Source organism: Pteropus vampyrus, unplaced genomic scaffold (genome assembly GCF_000151845.1).
Source record: "Pteropus vampyrus isolate Shadow unplaced genomic scaffold, Pvam_2.0 Scaffold121, whole genome shotgun sequence".
NCBI lineage: Eukaryota > Metazoa > Chordata > Mammalia > Chiroptera > Pteropodidae > Pteropus > Pteropus vampyrus.
The window spans coordinates 2,748,103-2,755,950 of NW_011888902.1; positions in this window are offsets into that span (position 1 = coordinate 2,748,103).

The window sequence follows — 7,848 nt, forward strand, 5'->3', positions numbered from 1 at the left end:
TGCCCTTGATGCACACACCATGTCCTGCGGGAAAAGCCACCTTGCCTAGGTGGCAGAATCAAATCCACGCAACAGAAATATGAAAACAGGAAAAGAGGAAGAAGCGACAATTGAGCCGGTAACTTCGGTGGGGTAGGGTTCACCATGCCGGTGAAAGGGGTGACATGTGGAGGTCTAAAAACGAACCACGGGGGGGTGTCTCTTCTCTTGTGATAGCCACAAAGACAAGCGTGCCCTTGCTCCCCCGATGGCCGTATCACACAGGAGCTCCCTTTTCTGAGTGGGCATTGACCTTGAGGTCAGACTTGGAATTCCATCTCTGCCGTGTATTAGCTACGTGACTCTGGGTTAACTATTTAACTTCTCTAAATCCATTCCATTCCTATACCGTGAAAAGGAATAACAGAATAGTTTTATTAATGTAGAAAAGGCAAAATGAAATAGTATCTGTAACGTTGCCCTAGAGAGATCAGATCCATATACAGATAGATATTGAATTCTCGGGGCCCTTTCTCATCTCTTTGTGGTTGCCCACGAAGCTAACGATTACTCTAAACTTAAAAGTAATTGTAGTGGAATGACTCGTACTGACCTCAAGGGCAGTATGTAAAAACTCCCATTTCTTCTATTGTTAGGGAAACCAACTCATGCATTTAAAACTTAGAGCTAGTCAAATTCGATTCCTTATTTTAGTATAAATATCTTCTTATATGGGAGTTACAGAGCTAACGATGGATAGAAGGGATTCTGGGGAGAAAAGATATTTAAGTACACAGACAGCACAGAAATCTAAAAATGCAAGCTGGAATCTTATCCCAAAAAAACTCAATTCTCGTAACTAAACAGAACAAATTGCATTTTTAATGGCCAATATTCCAGGAGAAACCAGTACTCCTTACCCTTTTACGTGTCTTCGGGCACTGATATTCGCTCTAATGTAAACAGAATGTTTGCTGGACGGACCAAGCACCACTTAATAGGACACAACTTCATTCTGGTGGAGAAATTGTCTAAGGTTATTGAAATATGACTTTTGCAACACGCGCGGCATTTTGGCACGTGATAGCGATGTGACTGCAATAATTTATTTTCCCCCTCGACATATTTCAGACACTTATTTGAAATCTAAAATGGGGAGAACTTAACAATGATTCAGGGTGACCAGGTGGAATACGGTGTCTGCTTTCCCCTGCTTCAGCATCGTTTTCACTACTTGATTCTCCTTACTAATAGTAACATTTTTTTCTTCCGAATACCTATTTTCAGCTTTTTCGTTCTTAATTAGTATCCATCTTTAGCAAAGACGAAAAAACTACGCTCTTCATATAACCGCAAAGACGATCTTCCGTTCTCTTTCCGACTCAAACGTGGAAGGGAGTCACAGACTAAGGAGAAGAAAGAGGTACACAAGTGACAAAGGGAAGGAGAAGAGCGAGCGATACCTCCCTGCCAGCCCTTTTTTGGCCCGCTTTCCACTCTCTCCTTCAAGTCTCTGCTCAGTCACAAATCCGCTGTGGGGAACTGCTATGTTTTCTACCTGGTTTCCGTTGCATTCAAGAACATCCGCGCCCAGAACACTTTTCGGCGTGTGACTTTTAGAAATTTCAGGGGCCGAGACACCCCACCGGGTAACAGTGGTAGATAAGTAACAAATCACATTTTTATCAAGTCTTTTCGTTTAAGTATCCACATCAATTTCCTTGTGCCGAATGAGTCAAATGCTTACAACTCTGGTTCTGTCATACTTGGCAGAGTAACACTACATTTATTGATTTTTTTTTTTTTATGGTCAAGAAGAATTCTATGATCTTCAGCAAATTTGCCTCATTACTGGCTCCCTCTCTTTGGGATTTTACTCTAAATTATCACAATGTCCATTGTCATCAGTTTAAGTGGTGGTTATAGTAAGCCTATCATTTTTATAAAAATGTTAAAATTCCTTTTAAAAACACATTTAGGGAATTAACTAGTGAACACAACAAATGTTTGGAGAAAGTCACCTATACCTATTCATTCATTTATGTATTCATTTATACAACACTATTTATCGGGTTACTATATACATAGTTATAAGCATTGGGAATACAGCGGGGAAAAGAGAAAAGAAAAATACCAGTCCCTCGTACCATGAATATTATAAAATGTCGTGAGGAGACAGACAGTGATGACAATAAATAAGTAGATTAATAGCATTTCAAAAGTGATAAGTGCGACAGAGAAAAATGACGGAATAAAAGGGATGGAAGGTGCTGGATGGCAGGAGTGTAATTTTTAAATAGGATGAGCATGGGATTCTGAGAAGACGACACCAAGCAAAGAATTAAAGGAGATGCAGGAGCCAGCCAAATGCATCGCTGCAAAATGACTGCTCTAGGCAAAGACCCAGAGGTGGGAGCACGCAGTGTGCTAGTTACAAGATGTGATGGTGAACTTTATGTGCCAACTTGCCTGGGTTAAGGGATGCCCGGATAGCTGGTAAAATGTTATTTCTGAGTGTGTCCGTGAGAGTGTTTCTGGAAGAGGTGAGCATCTGAATCAGCAGATTGAGAAAAGATCACCTTCACCGGCGCAGGTGGGCATCATCCAATGAGAAAGGCGGAGGAAGGGCGAATTCACCCTCTGCGTGAGCCGGGCAGCCATCTTCTCCTATGCTCCGATACTGATACCGCTGGCTCTCAAGTATTGGGAGTCACATTAGGACTTAGTGCCATCAACTGCCCTGGTTCTCAGGCTGACCCGGAGACTGACTGGCAGCGCCAGCTGTGCTGGGTCTCCCGCTTGCAGATGGCAAATCTTGAGACTTCTCAGCCTTCATAACGGTGTGAGCCATTTCCTATTTCCTCTACTAAATCAAGAGAGAGAGAGATTATTATTATTCCATATTATTTCAGGCTGTTCAGAGAATCGGAGACACGATTTTACCGTAGCATTTGAAAATCAAGCTCATAAAATATGTTCCAATAAAATATTACTCTATTTCCTTCACGTTAGGCTCAGAAGAATTTTATGCTAAATGAGATCAGTGTTCCCTTTATTTAGATTTATGGTATGCACAAAACATAACAATATGACAACAGAGCAAGTATCATTATTCAAAATCAAGTTATTAATTTTTATTTTCCATTGTAATATAATGCATCTACACATACAAACACTGAGATGTTTGCTTTTGGGAAAAAAGTAAAGGTTGGAATATATAAACATTGTGTAAGTTATGATATAAAGTTACATTTTATGGGCAATTTTATTAGTCTTATATCCATCAGCCAAAAGTCTCAGGTGCTTAGGTTGGTGGAAAAATAAGCTACTGTCTGTAGAGTTTTCAATAAAACAGTCAAAAAAGAAGTCGATGTTAAAGAAAAATTGACATAAAAAAACTAATATTATTTTAGAGATTCAATGATTTTTTTTTCTTTTTACTTTATATCATGCACATTAGACTACTTTAATAAGTTTAGTTCTCTCAAAGGATTTAGGTTTTTCCAAAATATCAATTTGGTCTTCAAGGCAGAGTTTAAATTAAGATTGAAAAGTATATTTTTAAACTCTTATAATTGTTAATTATTTTTAATCCTGTCTTCATTTGACACTTTGCTTATCTACATGAAAAAAAAAACATCGAAAAGACAAAAACAGTAGTAGAAACTGATCCTTGAATCAGAAGGAAAACGAACATTTTTGAAGGAGACTATAAGTAAAACTGATATAGTCATCTTTTTCCAAACAAAGTAGGAGAATTAATTGCAAATAATTAAATTGGGTTTCTAGGTTGAATGATAACTTTTGAGGGCTGACATCTGATCACTGAGCTCACCTATCCAAATAAATGTAGTATTAGTTGGTCTGTTTTTCTTTCATTATGTTCGACGCTAGGAAAATCTAGATGGAATAACCAGCTCTCACTGAAAACTTGTTTTTTTCCACTGCAAATGAGCTAATATTCTTTACCCTTTCTTTCTACGTTTGAACAAAACTCTAAATAAGTTTTACGTTTCTAAAATTTACATACACATGCCCATACACACCTAACCCAAGAGTAGATAAAGTTGAACTTTAGTAACCTCCTTAGCTTGGAGTCAACTCATAGCACCCCCTTGTCAAACCAAGACTCAGGGACCTGCACAATGACCTGTGGGATCCTCTCTTGCCTCTCCTCCATCAACCTTGTCTCTCTGAGTACCATGTTCTTTCAGTTCTGCTAGGCGGCTGGCTCCTCTGCTCAAGGTAGCCCATGCAGACATGACATTGGCATGTTTTCTCTAACATGACGATCATCACTATGGCTTCTCTGGGCAATTCCCATGGTTCTAAGAGAATAAAGTAAAACAGGAAGATCCTGATAGCAGATCGGAGAGTGTGTTGACTGAGCCAGTAAAATCTTATTAGAGAAACAGGACCAGAAAGACAAGGAAACATCAACAGCAAACATTCTCATCGACTTGGACCAAATATACTGGATGCTGAAAAACCTTCTGACTTTAGTCCCAAAGAATGCTGGAGAGACTGAGACTGGCAGGCACTTATTTTAGTTAATTTAGTTAATACAAACGTGTAAAAGTTTTAGACCAAAAACCATTAGTCTCCTTCCACCTTGATCCCCAGGCCTATCCACAGAAATAAGTACTGTTTGGAATAACTATGTGTAGGTATTCTATGCTGTACAAAAGGATGCATGTATGAGATTCATGTGTGTTTGAGTGTGCGTGTAGTACACAACATATAGGGTACTATATACATTACACAGAAAATACAGAATTTTATATATAATATACACAGTTATATACACGTGAATATCGCATATTTACGGATATATGTGTGTATGTATATACATAGGCACTATAGGCTGGAGCCATCCTCTGGAAAATCTAAGCAAACAGAGTCAGTGGTTATACCAGGCGAGCAAGTCATCATATTGAGTAAGAAATACACACTGTGGCAGAGGGTGAGTCGGGATGACCCAGCCCTGGTGGTTGTGCCTCTCAGCTTCTCGCGTCGATCGCCATGGAGCCACAGTCAGAGTGTCACGCCCTGTTCAGTCTGCACTGAGGTGTACGACCTTAGACAATGTCAGTGTTCTTGGAGAAGCAAAATAAGTGGTGATTTGCACCGACTTCTTAAAGTTCAACACAACCAAATAATCCAAAGAGTAGAAAATAAAGTAAGTGGATTTGAAAAGTCCACAGTCAGAAAAGAAATTCTATGAGTCAACAATCTGAGTAAATGAAAACCAGAACTAAACAAGTAAAGATGTTCTTCTTTGTGTCCAAAATGTAAATAGGTTGTTATTTGCTTCCGTGAACCACACCGTGAAGTAGCCTTTGGTAACTGCCGACTTTAAAGGGAGATTTGTTAGAGGCAGAAAAGCTCTGGGCACTACCTTGCCAACGCAGCAAGCATAAGACATTTACTTCCCATAACTGTTTACTTATCCGTATTATTTAAAGACTTCAGCAAGTACATACGCTCTAGGAACAGTTCATGGAGCTGTTCCTAAGAAAAGGAATAGCTAATGTTGGCAAAAAATGTGGAGAAAAGGGAACCCCCTGTACATTGCAGCATTATTTATAATAGCCAAGACATGGAAACCACCTAAGTGTACGTCAATGGATTAATGGACGTAGAAAATGTGATGTATCTATTCTATTCTGTGTGTATACACATGCACACACACACACGCACACACAGTGGAATGTTATTTGGCCATAAAAGGAAGAAAATCCTGCCATCTACAACACGGATAGGCCTTGTGGGTAGGTATTATGCTAAGTGCCATAAGTCAGACAGAAGACAGATACCGTATGATCTCACTTATATGTGGAACCTAAAATAAAGAGACCAGCAAAATGAGCTCATAGATACAGAGGATAGACAGTTGGTTTCCAGGGGCTATGAGGGATGGGTGAAATGGATGAAGGTGGCAAAAAGGTACAAATGTCCAGTTATTATATGAATAAATCCTGGGATGTAATGTACATCACAGTAGCTATAATGAATAATACCGTATCGCATATTTGAAAGTTTCTAAGAGAGTAGGTATTAAAAATTTCCATGACAAAAAAAAAAAAAACCATTTTATGACTATATATGGTGATGGATGTTAACTAAACGTACTGTGGTGATCATTTTGCGATATGTATTTATATCAAATCATTACGTTGTACATCTGAAATTAATACGTGTTAGGTCTCAACTATATTGTGAGTTGAAAGAATGCTGGATCGAGAGTCAGGAATTCTGGTTTCTAGTCCCAGATGTGTCTATAAAGACAGGAGAAGGTAGCTACAGTTTGTGAGCATCTTTTCCATGTCGGACGCTTAATATGCCATTTATTCAACTAGTAAACAAACAGCTCTACCTTTCGTTAACGTGGCCTCCTGTTCACAGTTGAGGCCGCAGAGTCCTGGAGAGGCTAAACAACTTGCCCAAAGCCAAACCTCTTGGATGTGGTAGAATCAGAATTTGTACCGGGTTTTTCTCGTAAACTATTTCGATTTTTTTTCTGGACCTCGATTTTGTCTATAAAATAAAGGGAGAAAGATTTAAATGAGTTACATCTGCATAATTTTTCAGAGAACACAAACTATTTCACAGGAAGTGACATCATGGCAGGAAGTCAAATAGAAACTGACAAAAACAGACACAACGATGAGGCACACTGAACTGAGTTAATATTTTCAAATATTGATTATGGATAAAGCAGATCATCTTCGCACAAATGCCTCATGTGCTGCATTAAGGTATTTTTAATAAGTTTAAATATGACATTATAGTGCTTGGATGATCACTTTCTCTTTCTAAAACCTCATTTGTTCAACAGACATGTTTGAGTACAGTGATCATTGCACTACAATGTCGCTTTGGTGCCCGGATTGAAAGTTCAAGGGGAAAAGTTTGAGGACGGCTAAATGGACGCATTTCAATACACATCATCAAGACAGAACAACAGAGCCCTCTGCCTTGTGCTTATTCAGTTCTGTGTCAGTCAGACTAATATGGGGAGACGCATGTCTTTCGCAGGTGAAGAAGCTGGACAGCCCGGTGCGTGTGTTTTGCCGGCACATAATAAGAGCTTTGAAGCCAGATCCAGGCTGCCATGTCTTTCGAGGTGTCCCCTTCTTCCTCGGCATTTCTCCCAAGCAGAGGGGCATGAGATCTTCCCGTGTCACGATACCTATTCTGAGGATCCAAAGCCAACACTGCCTTTGGAGATGTGAATTCGGAGAAGTCATAAGGTCACTTAAGGAATACACACAATGAAAAGAAGGGAATGGATGACTTTGGAAAGCCATCAAAGAGGCAAGAGAGAGGGCATTCTGTGGCCAGGCGGCAAATAATCAAGGATCCTGGGTTTGATGTGTTTGAGAGAGCTGAACCACATCATTACCACGAAGCCGTAATGAGCTCCCGGCTCTGCCATCGTTCCGCCTATAAGTGCAGCTTCTGAGAGGGAGGCTGGATCCCCAGGGAAGACCGCGATTTGTTTGGGATTTTGCCCCCAAAGTGTAAGAATAGCTTAGGCACTAGGTATTCCTAATTTGTCGTAACTTGTGAGCGACTGGCTAAGTTGGCAGCTGCAGAGAGGCTGCGACTGCATTGGAGTCTAATAAAAACCCTCGTAAAAGTTTTAAACTAGTTCACACCTCTGCAGTCTAAGGGGGCAGGGAATATTACCTAATCGGTGCCATCACCACGGCGGCCTCGCCCACCCGCTGGATACTGGCTGGAGGATGCCGGTGGGAGGGTACCTGCCCCAGCCTCTCCCAGGCAGAATTTACGGCCGCTGGGAGAACCACAACCATCTTCAGAAGAACCTTGAGGGGGTTTATTTAAAGAAATGTAGCTAATTCT